This window comes from Lytechinus variegatus, chromosome 14 (genome assembly GCF_018143015.1).
Source record: "Lytechinus variegatus isolate NC3 chromosome 14, Lvar_3.0, whole genome shotgun sequence".
Taxonomy (NCBI): Eukaryota; Metazoa; Echinodermata; class Echinoidea; order Temnopleuroida; family Toxopneustidae; genus Lytechinus; species Lytechinus variegatus.
In genome coordinates this window covers 22,180,902-22,200,792 of record NC_054753.1, presented here as the reverse complement: position 1 = coordinate 22,200,792, position 19,891 = coordinate 22,180,902, and positions in this window count along the sequence as shown.

Here is a 19,891-nt window from a genome sequence, read left to right as displayed (position 1 = left end):
GTGGAGTATGAATTAAAAACAAGAAGAATATGACATGTTAGAAGAGCAAAGTTGTGAGGGCAAAGTTTTTGAGATGTCGAGCAAAGTATGATGACTGTTAAAAAAAATCCCATCATCACCACCATTTATCGATTGATGACAGTTTTTCAGCCTGGATATATATCGACATTAACAATATGGACAATCTGCACACTTCACCTTCGACTAATGCAACTGAAACATGTGAAAGGGTCGGAAAACATAATATGTTAGTCATTCATATCCCAGTCTTTCCCAACGTCCGAACAGCATTTACTAAAGAGTCAGGGGACGATTTCTAGAGTGATTCTTCAATATTTTCAAGGTCAAAGTTCTTGAAGAGGTTTATTTTGTTATCATATCGAAATAAATACACACACAAACGAAAATGGTGCCCCGATTGTATAGGGGCACACGTTCATAAGACGTCTACATTGCAAAAATCGACAAAATGCTAAGCTGTTAAGGATTGACGTCTGGGACTGAAATACGAAAATATGGGTGTTTTGGGACTGTTAAATGGACTGAGGAGGGGGTGGGTGAGACGAAAGATCGATGGTGATTGAGAGAGAGAGATGTGGCAAAGGTATGGAAAGCAAGAAAAATAGATGATAGAGGAGATAGTGAGGGAAAGAGAGAGAGGGGGGGGGGGCATGGAGAGGGAGAGAGAACCAAGTAGAGTGAGAGACGGACAACGGCACCCCGAGGAGAACTATCTGTTGGACCGTTGCCCCTGAGACATTCAAGAGATATCACTCCGCGACCTATTGAGGATTCAAGAACAGAGAAATTGTATTATCAAAAGCCCCTTCACGACAAAGAACCAAGGTCTCCCTCGAAATTCGGTGAATCAAAACAGCAGTTTCGTCCTTGACTCAGGACAAAGGACATACTTGCATTTTTTGTCAGCTCTAAAACCCCGAGTCCAAAAAAAAGACTTCCAAGCTATTCTTTGTCATTTGACGGGTATTTTGATACATTTACCGTGTTCTTGAATCATCCGTACGTTGCGGAGTGCAAACTCACTATAACCATGATTTAGATCAACTATAAGACTGGTACCTCCGGATAACTACCCCCGGTACAGGTTCCCAAAACAACTATCCCGTCGAAGGGGACAATCCCTATATAACTACTCCACGGGACAGCTAACTACCCTGGGGGCAGGTATCACAAGATAACTACCCTGTGGGACAGGTACCCCAGATAACAACCCTGTGGGACAGGTACCCCCAGATAACTACCCTGTGGGACAGGTACCCCCAGATAACAACCCTGTGGGACAGGTACCCCCAGATAACTACCCTGTGGGACAGGTACCCCCAGATAACAACCCTGTGGGACAGGTACCCCCAGATAACTACCCTGTGGGACAGGTATTTCTAGATAACTACCATGTGAGACAGATACAGGTATTTCCCCACAGATAACACCAACGACAACCATTCATTAAAGCAACAAGCACCCAGTCAATCCTAAAAGTTCAAGGATTTTCTCCTAAAAGATTGTTAGCCAGTGAGGTAGATGTCAGGAAGGCAGGTTTTTTTCTAATCTAGGGAGATAGTTGCATGGGCTTTGAGCTTTATCCTAAGGGAGTTTATCATTGGGTCCATGAACGGCTTACCATTTCCCAATATTTATTTTAATTTGAATAAGGTCAATACAACTTGGGTACTTCATTTTCATTCTGAGATGAACTGCTTTTCATATTTTATTGATGAAAATGTTTATATGGGATTTTCCTTATTAACACTCCCTTATCTTTCTCCAATATCCACACACACACTCTCTCTATCTCTCTATCTTTCTCATACCTCACTTAATCCTTCTCTGTCTCTCAATGTTTTTATCTTCTCTATCTCTAATTCTCTTTTCTCCTTTCTCTCCAGAGGATAAAAAATATTAAGAGGGGGGGGGGGGGGCCTTTGTTCCTCTCTAGATGCAATGGGGTGGTGGGGTTCAGTTTTGCAGACATCGCACACTCAGAATCATGTATACGAATCACAGAATCACAGGCCTGTTTTCTGAACTCAGCCTGATTGACTTGAAAGGTCATCGTTTAACTATGAGGAGCCGCAATATGCCGCAAATATCCATACACATGAAATAGTTGTTCAATTTAGCGGCTTAGCCTCATGTGTGGCACTCAAAGCCTTATATATACTTCTGGGCCCATATTTTAAATTCAGGTTTAATCTAAACTCTGGTTTTAGGTTTTGGTTTAACTATGGAAAGCCAAATGTAACATAAATCTATAACAGTTGAGGTTCAATGCATCAGCTCATTTGATTCCCAAAACATAAGTATGACAGTCGTCTTCACCATTAAAGAATTAGGAAAGAGCAAAGTAAACATGTGACACATTCAATGTTAACAGAACTTTGAAACGTTTGGCTTTCCATAACTATAGCACAAAGTTCGACCATGGTTTAAGTTAAACCTGACTTCAGAATATGGGCCAAAATCTTTAAATGATGAATACAATTGCTTTCTTTACCATTAAAAAACAAAGATCCCAGTAAACTGACAAGCAGCAATCAGTGTGAAAAAAAATGAGTTTAGAAAATAGACCATTGAATGTATCACAGTATTCTTCACCAAATGTGGATTATTCCGACTCTTTCTTACATTCAAATTCCAATTTGGAGAACTCCTTCAACTCCTCCACTCTTGGCAACTTGAGCAATATATAACAAAATTATACTCATGAAAAGAAAACAATTCCAAGTTTCTTCTTTCAATACAGTGTACATGAATATATTTATTCTATAAACTCAATGTGGTACTGATGTAAAAGTTTTTTACTATTCATATTCAATATCTTCATCATGATTACCATCAACATCAAGAACAAGCAGTTTGTGGCAAATTACAATATTTGGCTTTTGTAGTACATAATTTACAATAAATCTATATATACATACATGATCATATATACATAATTAAAATATTATACACATTTTGAATTACACCATCATCGGAGCAATGTAAAAAATATCAAATTACACGATTTTTCCACTAATGCTTAGCTTATTGAGGATGACAAAATGTATGCATAGGAACCATTTCACAACCTTATGAATTACTAAACAATGCAAAAATATATAGTAAAACAAATTATATATACATTCATCGAATCACATGACACAATTACAGTAGCGTTCAACAATCTTAACATTAATTTGTTATTACACTCTAAAAACAGTCTAGTCAAATAATTAACTAGATTTCCCAGTCAAGTATGACTGACTTGAAAAACAGTCTATTTCCAGTAGTTTAGCTCCCTTTTTACTATAATTTCGGTCATCAATGAATAACTATTGGCCCTTTCACACGCGAATCTTGAATCATTATTTTAATGATTGCAATACGTCTTTAGAATCATCGGACCTTTCACAAGAAAAAATTTGTAGTGTAATTAGAGTGAAACATAAATGGAATTCACCTCCGGAGTAGAATCTGTGATTGTGACTAGCGTTTATGACTCTAGTTTGGTTTCACAAGTGCTAAAAATTTGTCATTAGCCTTATTTTTCACTGGAATCATTCAAATTACGATTTTTTTACCGTGTGAAAGGGCGGTTAGTCCCAGTGCAATAGTTACGTACAACGGGTTTCCTTTAATGCGATCAGGGAACAGGCACGATCGCTTATTGGCCAATTCCTATAGCTGTGTGCAATGTGCAAAGCTAGCTAGCTGGGCCTGGGCTAGAATATTCGTTTGATGGGTAATTTTGCGAGGCAAAGGCTGCTAGAATGAGGGATGGAGGAGTTGACAGACATTCTCAAGGGTAAGTTCAAACTGCACTAGGGTCTTCCATGTAGTACAGTTTTGCACCTGCATGTGGTAGGAGCTGACAAGTACTGTATTCCGAATTTGAAGAGAAATAAACTTCAGACTGACAGAAAACATCAAATGTAACATTTCATGAAAAACATCTAATTAGATTTAGAAGTCTAACAAGTAAGGTCTAATGGATGCAAAAAGAAGAATGAAATCAGATAAAGTGGGTAGATCTAGGTCTAGTGGGGTGTAAACATTGAACATTTTCCCCATTTTTGTGGATTTCCGCTTCTCTGTCATTTTTCGGGGGAAAAAGATATAAAAAATTTGTTTATGATTTTGTTCATGAATCTGTGTCAGTAAAGTGTCAGTCTGCTAAACTGTAGTTTGCTGCTTCTATGTGAATAGCCCTAACTTGTGTGTGTTGTAAGTTACATCCATATCTACAGACAATTATGCCATGCTAGCTGTGTTATCCTAGTTCGATCGTTACCAGCTATGTGAGGAATATTGAGTAATAACTTGTGAAAAGATGGCTGTTGCAGTTGGAAGAGGAATGAGGAGGAGTCAGTTGAAGAATCTGACAGAAGACGAATGGTGTAAACATTATGGAGACAAGATTTGAGAGAAGCACGGAGGGTCTGACGGGGACCCAATATCTCAGTGTTGGATTTTCAATTTAAGGAGCAAAATACAAGTGTATGGATAGGCAAGACTGTGCGCGTAGCACACAGGGTGGCCTTAATGACCAATATTGCTGCATCTTGGTCCTTGCCATCTGAGCTTGAAGTGTCCCATTTGTGCTGTGAGCCTGCTTGTGTCAGACCAGCACATTTGGTACTTGAAAGCCATGAGGAAAACATATCTCGACGGAATTGCAATTCTTTGCAAAGATGTCTTGGGCATGGAACCAGACCATTATGTATCTTTAATTAAAGTCCATATCAAAGTTAGTATTGCTCCTCTCTTAAACTAGGTCCCCCAGCCCAATGAGGTAGGCTTATGGTAGGCTGCAACTTTTAGGAATAACTTTGTTTTATTTGTTACAATTAGTATCACTTCAATTCTTCATGTCTTTATAGGCCTGATCTAAATCTAGACCTAATTGACTGTGGGCTAGATAAGAAGTATGTCAAATAAGAGTTAGATTAGGTCTAGGCCTAGTCTGATCCAGATCTGTTATCCAGTCTCCATGGTCTAAAGTTAGCCCGCCCATAAGAAGGTAGACCAGGTCTATAACTCAGCAGAATTCTTGCCTGTAAAAAAGGGAGAGTCTAATCACTGTTGGTATCACTCTCCCAGTGTTCAACAGGGTTCTATCATAGTTATGATCTACATAGATATGATTATGGTCTTGTTCCAACTGTCCTTTCATTACTGGAGGGACAGATCAAAGAGGATTCATGTCAAGTATGCAAGAGCTCTTCATCGCCTATATAAGTTCAGACTATACGAGAGGATGGATGCCCCTGCTTCGTTATTGGTTAAGCTGACAGCAGAGTGATCTCTACCTTCATAGTTCTTGGTAAAGGTTTTAGTCTGTTTTGGATGGGTGGTGCTAAATGCATTATTCATCGACTTATATATATATATATAAATAGATAAAAGTTTGAATATAAGTAGATTGCATAAAGATTTTGAGACTTTACGAACTATATTTGAAGAGAAATAAATCCACAATTATAAAGATATTGTGCTTGGAGGAATGGGATATCTTTTTTTCTTCACACAACAGATAGTTTTTTTGTACTCTAAGTGCTATTTATAATGTCATTTGTTGGGATGCAAGAAGGAAAGTAGGTAGTTATTGAAATGATAGAAATATATCAGTTTTGTTGAATAAGTACAATGTCGTAGAGTCCTGGTTTAGGTGAGGTAGTTATGACGTGACTGTACCCCGAAGGTTGGTGCCTTTTGTTTCGTTTAGTAACCCGAGTCGTCTCTGGTTTCTCGGGACTATCGGAGTTGAAAATGGGCGTGGTTTGCATTGATGAACAGAATACTAATATGAATATCTTAAAAGTCATGGTGTATCATGTCCTCTATGCTCTAATTGGCCCGGATCGGGGCTGGAAGGCGAAAGCATATATTTTATACCTCGTCACCACCTTCCTGTATGTGGTCACCCAGCTGGGCCCCGTCTTGCAGGGAGCTGCGATTGATCTGCGGAAATTTTAGTACAATGTCTAGGGAGGGGCATGCTGGTTTGTCAATATAATGATGAATGCGTCAATATACAAGTAGGAAAAGTTTGGAACAAGCGTGCATCTTTAGATATTGGCATTGCTGGCCTTCCATAGTTGTGGTTAGTCAGGTCTGTCGTGGTTCTTTGTAAGGACGGGCCAAAATGTAGTTATGAGGGGTGGATAAATAGTATGAAATGTTAAAACCAATTGTTAAGATACAAATTATTTTTTTTGTTATATTCAATATAAACACTGGGATGAGTGAGGTAATTTAGTTGATTTTTTTAGGAGGGTGTGATAAATTTTGTGAAAAATAACTTTGAATCTTCTTTAATTTTAGTTTTCGAATCACAGGAGTGATGGGAGAGGCCTCAAAATAGGCCTATTCGTACTTTGCATTTGTTTTTAGGACATGAAGTCTTACATGTACTTCTTTGAGTTTCATATTAGGGACGGTATCTGGGCATGTGTTTGAGTATGTTTGCAGAAGTGTCTGTGTTCTGTTTGTTGGGTGTTATGTTTTCCAGTTCTGGTGTCTATCTGTATTCATCTTATCCCCAGTTTAGTTTAATAGGTTTTGTTATTTTAAATACATCAAGCTACCGATTTGCTGTAATATCATTTTCATTTATATTTTTGTTCCAAAGTTTTTTTTTCAGAGGTTTAGACTTTTTGGCCCGAATTCACAAAGGAGGTTTAAACCCCGAGGGGGTTTAAACCCCCTCCTAGGTTTTTTAGTCCATGGTTTAAACCCGAGGGGGTTTAAACCCCCTCTCTGTTTCACGAACGATGGTTTCTTTAGTCCATGGTTTAAAATTAAACCATGGTTTAAACCATGGTTTTATTTTAGTCCACGGTTCTGAGCATGCTCAGTAGAGCGTATGTTGTCTGCTACGTCTTTGCTGACCACGGCAAACAGGGTTCGAAAATCCAGAGTCTGGGGTATAAAATACCGAAATTTGCAATCTCAGTCGATTACATGAAATGAAAGTACATTAAAAACGTATTCATTGTTTGATGAGTCGAATTGTATTGTACATCCGCTATTTTTATATACATCACAAAATGCAATAAAAATGAAAATTTGTCTCAACCATTGCGGTCGTCTGCGCGTCGACGATAATCTCATGTCGGTCCCATCCGTAAACATCGATGTCATGTTTTTAATCATTGAATAAATTTAATTCGGCTGAAAAGAAAATGACAACAAACAGATGTAAAATAAAGATTACCCGATGAAACTTGAAGTATGAATATAATTACTTCATCAGTTTCAAGATTAAGTAGTATCTTATCAGATCGCTTTCTCTTAATACTTGCCTTTTTGGTGTTAAGCGGCATTTAATATGAAAATAAGCTGTTGATTTTGCATGTCTACGATCTCGATCGCTAAGTTTAGTTGAGGCTGAGCTGAGAGTTAACAACGCGCATGCCCGTACAGTCGTCCGGCAACCAATATTCGAAAAATATATGGGTCTTCTAATGCTTTTTCAGTATAAAAACAACAATCATAACAAAGATTGTCGATCAGCTGTTCTTACGTCATAATCAAAATTGCGAAACGACCTTTGAATCCAGTTCCATCTCCAAAAATATCAAAAAAATTAAATTCAAATGTAAATTCTAGAAAGAACACGCCCCAAAATTTTCTGAAGTAAACTCCTCCAATTTGCTTATTTTCCTTTCTTAAAATTGAGACCGCCCTGATTTATTCCCTAAATCTTGACTTTATTTTGTTAATGGTAATCAAAAGTGCATCCTATAACTCTAGCACGCATAAAAAATAAATATTTGTGGATCACTGGAACATTGGCTGAAATCCCTACTCAAAATAGTTTAGTTCTTTTATGATGGTGAAAAATACAAGGTCATTCAAAATCGAAATAAAACATATATTTGGGACGAGATGACCCGACTTTTGGAAAGATAACCTTTTTGGGGTGGGGTAGTTGTAGCTAGAATTAGAAGTTTATTTTATTCCCCCCCAAAAAATAGAGGTTTATCGAGTACCGCGGTAGCTAATATATATTTCCTGAATATTTTTTTATCAAAATAAATTATATCAATTTCTATTTCTCATTTCAATTTGAAACTTTTCTCAATAGTTAAACCGAGGTTGTGTCAATTGATGTCGGGTAACTTAAAATTACTTTTGGTCAATGTCTGAGTTTTAAGAGATAGAATAAAAAGGAATAAAATATTTCAGTGGTGTCAGATATTGGGTGATATAATATTTCTGCAGGAAACTTTCAGCACAAAAGACACTGAAGGCGGATGGAAGGATGATTGAAGGGGGAAATGTTTTTCAGTCATGGAAGTTACCATAGTAGGGGGGTTATCATAATGTTCAAATCAAAGGTTGATTTTCTCAAAGAAAAAAATTATTGATAAAGAAGGACGATATGTTATAATTAAAGGAAAGTGTCAAGGTGAAAAGATTATATTGGGTAGTGTATATTTCCCCACAGGGAATAAAGAAAACTCACAATGCAATTTTCTGTCTGAGTTAGACAAAATTTTATCTTCTGTAATCAGTCAAGAATATTCTCTTATTGTTGGAGATTTCAATATTGCTATTGATCGAAATTTAGACTACATTGGTGGAAGTAATATTTCGAAAAATAAATATAAAGATTCATTGGTGGATTTTCTTGATAGGCTAAATCCAATTTATATGTGGCGGTAGCGGCATCCTAACAAAAAAGAATTTACCTTCAAACAAAAAACTCCCTTTGTACAGAGCAGATTAGATTATATTTTTATCTCCTTGAAATTAGAAGACATAAAAAGTTCAGACATTTTACCCTCTATCACTCCTGACCATGCTGGAGTTCAGGTCGAGTTTAACTATTTAGTTGAAAGTTTTGCATATGGGAGATCGTACTGGAAGTTTGACAGTAGTTTATGCTCTGATTTTGTAGACGGGGTAAAGATGAAAATTTCTGAAATAGAAAGAATATGGCGGGACCAAATAACAAGATTAAATTTTGGGAATTTATGAAAATGAAGTTAGGAGAATATATAATGGCATTTTCCAGTGAAAGAGTAAAACTCAGAAAAAATCACATTGAAAAATTACAAAAAGAAATTAAAGATTTAGAACATCGCTTAACAACCACTTTTCATATTGACGTCCAAAACAAATTAAAAAAGAGGAACTAGATAAACTTTTTGGCTATTCTTGTCAAGGTCTTGAGGTCTGTTCAAGAGCCCAATGGTCCGAAGAAGGAGAAAGGAATTCAGTTTTTTGAACAATTACTTAAATCAAATAAGAGAAGTGAGATTAAGATTTATAATGAAAATCAGGAAACAGTGTGAAATTGCAAAGGTATTATAAAAATCATTCAGGAGTTTTATAAAAATTTATATGCATGTAAAAATTTTGAAACTAGTGATGATATTCAAAATGTTTTTTAATGATTTACCCAAATTAAGTAAAGAAAATAGGGAGTTTTGTGAATATCCAATAACACATGAAGAATGTTTTCAGGCTTTAAAGGGAATGAAATGGAATAAATCACCTGGCAATGATGGTTTTACCACAGAGTTCTACTTTACATTTTGGCCACTTTTAAAAAAAAAATCATAGTTTAAGCTTTCAATGAGAGTTTTGAAGTTAAAATGTTGTCAAACTCGCAGAGACAGGGGGTAATTACTCTAATTGAAAAAAAAGGTAAAAATCCTTTGCACATGAAAAACTACAGGCCAATAATTTTTTCAATGTAGATTACAAAATTTTATCAAAAGTGTTAGCGACAAGGGTGAAAGAGGTCTTGGGAGATATTATTCATTGTGATCAAGTGGGTTATGTCAAAGATCGTAATATTGGGGTAGCAGTTTGGTTAATTGATATGTTTTTTCAATCTTTGTATCAACCCTTAGGTTTTTTACTTGCAGTGGATTTTGAAAAGGCATTCGAGATCATCTCTCATAAACTTTTATTCAAAACTTTAGAACATTTCGGGTTTGGGAAAAATCTGTGTTCTTGGGTCAAAACTCTTTATAATAATGTAAGTAGTTGCGTGTTGAACGGGGGCATTCTACAGCATATTTTGAAGTTAATAGATGAGTAAGGCAGGGGATCCACTCTCCATATTCATTTACCATAGCGATTGAATTATTAGCTCATTATATTAGGAGAGATGTTAATATTAAGGTGATAGGATTTGGGAAACGGAAATAAAACAAGTTTTTAATGCTATGCATGGCCTGCTCAAAGGACACAAGAGATCATCCCATCCAGGTCCACGACTCGTTGGAAACCAACCAGTCACCTTATAGAGAGACACTTCCTTGGTATCGATCGCAAGAGAGACATGCTGGGTATGAATTATAAAGCCAGATTGACAATATACAATTCTCCCCCACAAATACAGAACGAAAAAATAAAAGCACAATATTTAAATTTTACAAAATTCAAATAAATACCATCCCTTTAATTGAACATATGGGCCTGAAAAACTTGTGATAATGTAAGTTTTAAAAAATTGATATTCTGAAAGTCTTGCCCATGCTCTCCAGCTAATTCCAGCAAGTTATCAAAGTTTATCTCAAATTAACTTGTAACTACAATTTATGATAAAGAACTTACTCTTACATTATTCTTAATAAATTTTGTTTTAAAAAGCATCAAAATTGGGGATATGGACAAGGATTAAAATGTGAAGGACACCGCTGGACCAAAAAGAGAAATGTTTGCTTCTTCATTCAGATCAAATCACTGAAAACAACAAAATTTTCAAAAGCCAATAAGTCCTTCAAGCTTTTCTTCACAATAGTGGTTGAACAGAGGCCCCCATTCCAAAGAGGGGAGACCTTTTAAGGACCTTTCAAAGACAAAAAATTGGCAAGGACTTTCAGCAGTCTCCAAGATCACTGAAATTTGAAACTAAAGCATGAATGTATACTGGCATGTGGTAATTGTGGTAGAGCCCTTGCAACCTTTATGCACAATGGATGCGATGCTTCTATTCACTCCCAGCCACAGGAAAAGTCTCAAGGAATATTGTGACTCCCTTCTTGGAGTGGGTGAAAAATATCATTATGGGAATTGTTATGTACTATTGAAGAATTTACAAATAAAATTGCCAGCTGTAATGTACATGCTCCCTAGAAATCTACATACTATCCATTGGCAATAGAATATATGGATGCCTGAATGGAATGATAGCAGGGCTCCCTTGTAAAGCAGGCCTCTGGCTTGAACGGGACTACCCTGCTTTTTATAAAGAAAACATGAATAAATAAAATAAATAACAACGCTATTGACAATAGAAAAAATTCTCGAATCTGAACTTCAAAGCCACTTTACTACTTAGCAGCCAAGCAGAGAACACCTACCCTAAATCTCAGGTTTACATTTGCTTAATTATGTATTTTTATGAATCTTTATATTGTGATTTTTAATTGGAAATAAATGAATTGAACTTGAACATTTGCCATTTCTTTGTCCACCATGTAGAGGATCAGAAGATGCATGAAAGACATAGAAAGGAGGTGCTGTGAGACATTTCTGATTATATGACAGACATCACAAGGCATTTTTGTTGTTCACTCCAAATTTCTGGTCAACATGGAGAAGACATTCCTGCTTTCTTCCAATCAATGTCAACAGGAATCACTGGGTACGGTTGGCAGCAGAAAAAAAGGAAGGAAGCTTCCAGGTAAAGAAGTGGACACATTTTTAAAAAAGAATCCCACTTATCCAACCAGAAACTGGATGGTCATAAGGAGATACATATTTTAACAGGAAGATCACTGCAAGTAGGAGTACATCTTGCAGCTTCATCCGTCTTTGAAAGTACGAAATTCAACTTTATCACAGCAAAGACACTATTGGTCAATGCAGCTTAGTAAAGACACTCCCATTTTTCAATTCTGTTCTGCCATTCTGGCAATATGTTCTCATCAACAGAATGATTCATCTAAATGGCAATGCTACTGAGGGGCAGAGATGCTAGGGGTTTGACCCTTGGCATTAGGTGAGACCAGTACAGGACAGATTCAACGATGCCTTTAAGAGGAATTATGCCCCCACACAAAAAATCAGCATTGCTGAAATGACCAGAATGAAAAACCGTATTGTGTACATTCAGTACTCGCCATCAAGCGTCGTGTCAAGTTTGGTATAAAAAGTTTGAGTTGTGTGACGTCAACACACGTTGATGTGACGTGAATGGCTTTCCAGCCATTCCTTATTGTAGTAATATAATTAGTGTTGGTAAAATATCATATAATTATATTACTGTAATTCATAGTGGTTGGACTCTATCTGTTGATTCAATTGGATAGCTATCAGAAATAGCCAACTGATCATGATGTGATTTGCATCAAACATTCTGTGTATGTTTCTAACTGGCTATCAGTTGGTGATCGGTTTTCCGATATTGTCTTCACAGATGAGTGCACTGTCTAGCTGGATCACTACGCCAAAGTCTGCTTCCGCCAAGTCAACCCTGAGACAAGAGACGCTGGTCCGAGGAAACTCAAACCACACCTGAAGCATTCAACAAAAGTTCCCTAGTCTACTGAAAGAATCATGAATGCAATCAGCTTTTGCTACTCACTGAAAAGGTTCTAAAACTAATCCATGAATCATTTTTAACTCAATACCATCCTATGCATCCATTCATTTGGAGTGTAATCACTTTAATTCCTGGATGATCAAATCTGTAATTGTTCCAATATTTCTTTGTCTCAGTGAGCATTATGTTTGTACAAGTGTGCGGGTATGGAGTTCATGGGAAATATTGTGGTAAAATGCAGTTCTCGATATACTTTACAGGGTACAGACTGGATTATTTCTGAGGATTGTGAAATGAAAGTTTGCATCTCCTCAAGATTACACAGCGAATATTCATCTGGATGACAAATCGGTGGTTCCAGCATTATCTGGGAAGGATACTACAGGTGTTTTTTATACAGAAAATGCCATGTACAAGAAAGAATTGCAAAGTGTCATAATATAGAACAGATTGTATTCATGCAGTGACCTAGCATAACACCTTGTCAAGAGTGGTGAAGAAAAATTCCTGAAGGTCAAAGGTCATCCCCTATTTCCAGTAGCACACATACTGACAAGCCGTGACCACCCCCCCCCCCCAATTTTAAAAAGTCAATATTCTGGCTGGGGTGGGGGGTGTATCATTCACTGTACTAATTTACTTTTCTTTCTGTTGGTTTTTCTTTAAAAATAACAGAGAAAAGGTTGGCCTGTGTAATCGGCCGTGTTCACATCAATGAGAACTTCGACCGTGTCATCTTTTCAGACGAGTCCAGCGTGCATCTTGACCAACATGCAATTGCATGTTTTAAGCACGTGGATCCTACAACAGGCAAAGCCGCCCCTCGAAAATTCAAGCCAAGACAGAAGCACCCCACAAAGGTGCACGTTTGGGCAATATCTCCAGGGGCCCGTTGCAGAAAGAGTTGCGTTTAAACGCAAGCCAAGAAATCAATCGCAAGTCCAAAATGCCCGCTGTTGATTGGTTGAAAATCAAGTTGCGCATGATTTTTAGAGTTGCGATTGATTGCAACTCTTTCTGCAACGGGCCCCAGGTGTGGAGCAACCAAAATCAAGATATTTGATGGTATCATGGATCAAGACTTATCAATGGATACCACATGACAAACTCCTTCAATCCAGCAGGGAATATTCAGCAGCTGTTCCCCTCCACTCTGGAGACCTCCACTCTGCCAACGAGATAAAAATGTCATCACATTGAACCCTGCCCTCTATTTTGTTGTCAAACGACCCAATTTTCAATTCATGACAGGATGCAGCTAGATGTCAAAATGACGGCACCTGACCAGCAGAAGATTCTACTAGTCAACAGGAATAAGACATTGTACTACCAATGATCAGGAGTGCCAGGAGGAAATTGGGATGGGTAGCAACAGGGGCAAAGTACTGCCAACTCATCAGGATACCTAACAGAGAGAAAAAGTTGGCCAATGTGATTGCCTCCCTTCAAACTAATGAACTTCGACAATGTCATCTTTTCGGAGAGTCCAGCGTGTAGCTGGATCAACATTTGACAGTATGTTTCCAGCAAGTTGATCAACAACAGGCGAAGTCGCCCCTAGAAAATTCAAGCCAAGACTGTAGCATCCGACAAAGGTGTACGTTTGGGCAGCCTCTGTTTCTGATTGATCACAAACAGTCCATCAGCACCAGGTGTTTTCAAGTCAAGGGCTTGCTTTTAGATCTCCTGTCTTAATCGGAGGAGTACAGGGATCTGGTAGAAAGTATTACCAGATATATCATTCATGGATCATACCCACATGGAACCTTGCCTAATTTGAAAAGGCATATAATGCAACAGGCGAAGAGGTACCAAAACAGCAACAGCGGAGAAGGTGAAGCCATCCATTATCACCATACAAAATTTGGATTGCTGCCAGTTATAAAAAGCAGGGAAGAGAAGCAGGCCATTCTCATGAGTGATTCATGTACTTTGCTCTAACAACAGGCCTTGGCTGGCTAGTGCTAGACAGCTGGCAGCCGTCTGTTTTGAGTTTTTTCACCATTTTAATTTTTTTTTAAATTTCTCCTCGCACACACGGTTCGCGATTGTGCAGCCACCATTAGTGGGATAACAATGCACCCCCCGGCTTAATGTGTGAGTAGTTTATCAAGTTTTATAATTGTCAAATCAATTTTTCACTCGGTAGATTTGCTAAGTTGAAATCATTGCATAAAGATAAATATATTACACATAAGCTACTTTAAGTCCTATTATAATTATTTAATGGCATCTTTTTCTTATTTTGCTGTTCTGAGTATTTTTGGTAGGGACACATACTTTCTGTATTTCTCTTTACTTTACAGGTGAAACCTATTAAATTCAGAAGATGCAACCATCGTCCGGAGCACCTAAGTCTTGCTGGAAACCTCACATACAATTTTTTTTATACCATTACAATATATATTAAGTTAATTTCTATATTGTTGATATTAAAGGCAATAGTTGCTTTAAGCATTTGCTGTTTTTTTTTTCTTATTTCAAAGATGGATAAACCTGTGACATACAATTGTTTTACAGTCCACAGTACGTACTACATGTATGTAAACCAGTTATTTCTAGATTTTGCATGGATATTTGAAAAAAAAAATTGGTATGATAATCCAAGTATTAATAACAATGAGTCTCCCATACAAGACAACAACAAAGAATATATAAGTGCTCATCTTTAGCAAAGTATTATAAATAGGTGGACAATATTAGGCTAGATTTCAGTGTTGTAGTCAAGGCTCAAACCTCCAAGGCCAAGGCCAAGGCTTTAATCAAGGCTCCACAATAACTTTTTTTGGTGGTGGCCCGTTCGGGCCACGAAAACCTTCAAATATTTTTTTGGTGGCCCGTTAGTAAAGTTTGGTGGCCCGAAAAATATAAAGAAAAACATTAATTAAAAATGAATAAAACAAATTTCTGAAATATTAATTCTGCAGCCACTATCACTAAGTTACTTCCACTTTGTACATCTTGTATGTAAATCGTGCTTGCTGTTATTTTACTTTGCTTATTGATTTGTGGTAATATATAAATTGTTCTATCATTGTGAATATGAAATGATTGAAAGAGAACAAAAGAATTGTATTGTTCCCAGGTATTATATACTTTATAGCAGGAGAAAATCACAAAAAGATATGCTGCAAAATTAGAACAATGCAGGCCCATCTCTATACTAGGAGACAATGGGACCTGCTATTGCATTACCTTGCCGATCAGATCGGGACCGTTTGGGCAAGGATGTTTATCCTATTGTCCTTAAGGCACTACGGGAGAAGTGCCTGGTGCATCAGAGGATCCATCTCCATTGTTTCACTGGAGACCTCCATGCAGTCCCCGAATGGACCCAGGCCTTCCCCCATTGCTACTTTGGTATAACGGGTTATTGCAAGAACTTCTCTACAAAGCAGCGTGCCGCGGTCCGGGAGATCCCGCGGGATCGGCTCCTGTTGGAGACTGATTCTCCCCATCTTAAGGTCCATCCAGACCAGGCGTATAATACCCCTGCCTATCTGGGTGACATGGGCCAATTGGTGGCGACATACCGTGGGACCTCCCTTACAGAGATCATGACCATAACATTTGCCAATGGGCTGCGACTTTATGGGTAGGCCTCCAGTCCAGAGAACTTCATCCCTAGTTGGAACACTCGTTGAAAAATAAGTTTTTATTGTTTTTTAATGAATTTTGAGAGTTACTTACTCGCCAAATTTTATCTAATAGGTATGAAATAGGAAACGTCTATATTAATGTTATAAAATAAACACAAACCGATTTCCATCATTTAATTTTATGAATATGTATGGTTCGAATAACCGTTTCATACCTATGATGCAACTACAGAAGGTAGTGTTGGTGTGACGTTATTGTGTACTGAGGAGCATTTATATGATTCCTATCAGTACAGATTTTACGTCTTTCCTTCTGGTGTAACATTCTTTTTGTATTGAGGAGTTATTCTTGTAACTCCTACTAATACAGATGTTGAAAAAAAAATGATGCTCAGGTATAACCATATTCTTTCAGAGAAGTGTTATGAGAGACCTTCTCTTATCTATACTCCTTCATGGAGTTCTAGGGCGACATGTGAGGAGAGTGATTCCAGCTTGCTCTGTCCAACTGATTAGAGACACTCTCCCTGCAGCTGATGGACGTTATGTTGAATTTCGCTTTGTACAGGAAGGAGAAATCGAAGTAGTGCCAGAAGAATATGAAATATAAACAGTATTGCATCTCTTACCACCCCCTATCTACAGGTCGTATAGGTATTGTGGTTACAGGAGGTTCACCTATTGGATTCATGGAGTTCTAGGGCGACATGTGAGGAGAGTGATTCCAGCTTGCTCTGTCCAACTGATTAGAGACACTCTCCCTGCAGCTGATGGACGTTATGTTGAATTTCGCTTTGTACAGGAAGGAGAAGTTGAAGTAGTGCCAGAAGAATATGAAATATAAACAGTATTGCATCTCTTACCACCCCCTATCTACAGGTCGTATAGGTATTGTGGTTACAGGAGGTTCACCTATTGGATTCATGGAGTTCTAGGGCGACATGTGAGGAGAGTGATTCCAGCTTGCTCTGTCCAACTGATTAGAGACACTCTCCCTGCAGCTGATGGACGTTATGTTGAATTTCGCTTTGTACAGGAAGGAGAAGTTGAAGTAGTGCCAGAAGAATATGAAATATAAACAGTATTGCATCTCTTACCACCCCCTATCTACAGGTCGTATAGGTACTGTGGTTACAGAATGTTCACCTATTGGATTCATGGAGTTCTAGGGCAACATGTGAGGAGAGTGATTCCAGCTTGCTCTGTCCAACTGATTAGAGACACTTTCCCTGCAGCTGATGGACGTTATGTTGAATTTCGCTTTGTACAGGAAGGAGAAGTTGAAGTAGTGCCAGAGGAATATGAAATATAAACAGTATTGCATCTACATGTATGAACCAAAAAAACTTATTTAGAATTATGTATCTTAGACTCACATTCATCCTCATATTTAAATCCTCCATCATATATTTTCCTTCCTATCTCTTATAGCTCCGACATGTCTTAAAACATCTATCCGCTGTCAATGAAGGAGAAATACAGTAAGTTGGTAATGTATGAATTCACTAGATTACAAACACACACACCCACATGTAATTTTGTTGATGATACCTTTTAACCCTTAACATACTCGGTAGATATGGCAATTGCTAAGGCTATTTAACCATATTCTGAATGGGCGAAACGAGGAGATTTTGAAGGGGGGGGGGACCCCCCTGATATCTTGGCCAAGGATGGTCTGATGACCATGAAATTTTGTACAAATTTTGTTGCACATTAATGGGTTTAACTGTTTTTGGTCTTCAAAAGAAAAAAATATCTGATGCCATTCTCAAGAAATAACTTGAATTTTGATATTGTATGTTTATGTGAAACTAGGACTGAGACATTTCTGAATCACTTGTTCATGAAGGCTCTAACTATATTTATAAAGAAAAAACAACATGAACAGAGAAGAGGAATCTCAGTAGAGTGAATACGCATTCGCAACCCCGCCACTTCAGATTTATGATGGACGGTGACACAGTACGTAATTGGTCACTACAATGGATTGAAGGGGCCAGGAATGGCAACCCATCATTGGTGGATTCTTGAAGCATACTCAACAAGGTAACATTGTATGTTCCACTGGAAAGCCAGCACTTCAGTAATTGGTCACTTCAAAGGATTGAAGGGCTAGGAATGGCAACCTCTCATGGGTGGATTCTTGAAGCATATTCAACAAGGTAAAATCGTATGTTCCACTGGGAAGCCAGCACTTCAGTAATTGGTCACTTCAAAGGATTGAAGGGCTAGGAAAGAAGAATGGCAACCTCTCATGGGTGGATTCCTGAAACGTACTCAACAAGGTAAAATCGTATGTCCCACTGGGAAGCCAGCACTTCAGTAATTGGTCACTTCAAAGGATTGAAGGGGTAGGAAAGATGAATGGCAACCTCTCATGGGTGGATTCCTGAAACGTACTCAACAAGGTAAAATCGTATGTCCCACTGGGAAGCCAGCACTTCAGTAATTGGTCACTTCAAAGGATTGAAGGGGTAGGAAGGAAGAATGGCAACCTCTCATGGGTGGATTCTTGAAGCATACTAAACAAGGTAAAATCATATGTCCCACTGGTGTTATATCTTATACCCACTATAGCATGTATCGGTCTGTATTATTACCTTAGAGGTAAGGGTGTGTCCATGCTAGCTGCTTGGCTGCTGGAAGTGAAGTGCAGTGTAGTGGAACAACAATGGCATTCATCCTAAAGTAGAAATGTTAGGCAGGTGCATACATCTATTGTTCCAATGTCACTGGCTAGCTCTGCTTACTTTCACTGGTACATGTATTAGCATAATATTTATGCGAGTTATTCTCTGCCAGATGTCTATTGTGTTCTACATCTACATGTATATAAACAACTGGGAAGCCAGCAATTCAGTAATTGGACATTTCAAAGGATTAAGTGCCAGGAATGGCAACCTCTCATGGGTGGATTCTTGAAGCATACTCAACAAGGTACAACAGTATGTCCCACTGGGAAGCCAGCACTTCTTGAGCCCAATATCACCAACATCCCACTGGAGAGACTGCTCCCAGAACACCAAAGACTGGACTCTACTTTTCTCTGGCGATGAAGAGTATGAGTGGTGGCAATCCTATATGTCAAGCCTGTGTTACGATACTGCAACAAATAACAATAAAAATTTTATTTAAATTTCCTTTTTTTATTACAGGAAATAATTATACATAAATAAAACAAATAATGATCTTACATAAATCTCTTGAAGTGTCCGATGTAAAATCCCGAAGTGATGATACTATATCCAAGTAATAATCCAAATGATAAAATCCCAGTTGACTGGCGAAAATTCACAATGATGGCGATGATGAAACTGATGTTGAAGTCCGATGAATAATAAGAGTCACTGCAACGAGTTGAAATGTCCGTGAAGACGATGTTGATGATGATTAACAGTCAATTTCAGCAATCCATGGGTTGAAGCGTGTTCATTGAACAGGTTGATGATGTTGATGATCTCGATGAGAACTGATAATTTCTCTCTCAAAATAACTGCAAACAGTTCATTGATGCATAAACTGCTCTGATCTGATCTGGTGAAGTGATCTCATATGATGTGATGTGATCTCCTGCTCTCATATGATGTGATGGTGTGATGATGTCCTTAAAGAAACTGCAGCTATATATACTAAGTTTCAACTAATCTAGAAGCTTCTAAAAAATGTCACCACCATAGAAGGTTCTAACACCTTCTTCCAAAAGAACATTCTCCTATAATGGAGCAGTCAAAAATCCAGAAGACTCTTGAATGACCTCATTGAAATCAACAGTGTGTCA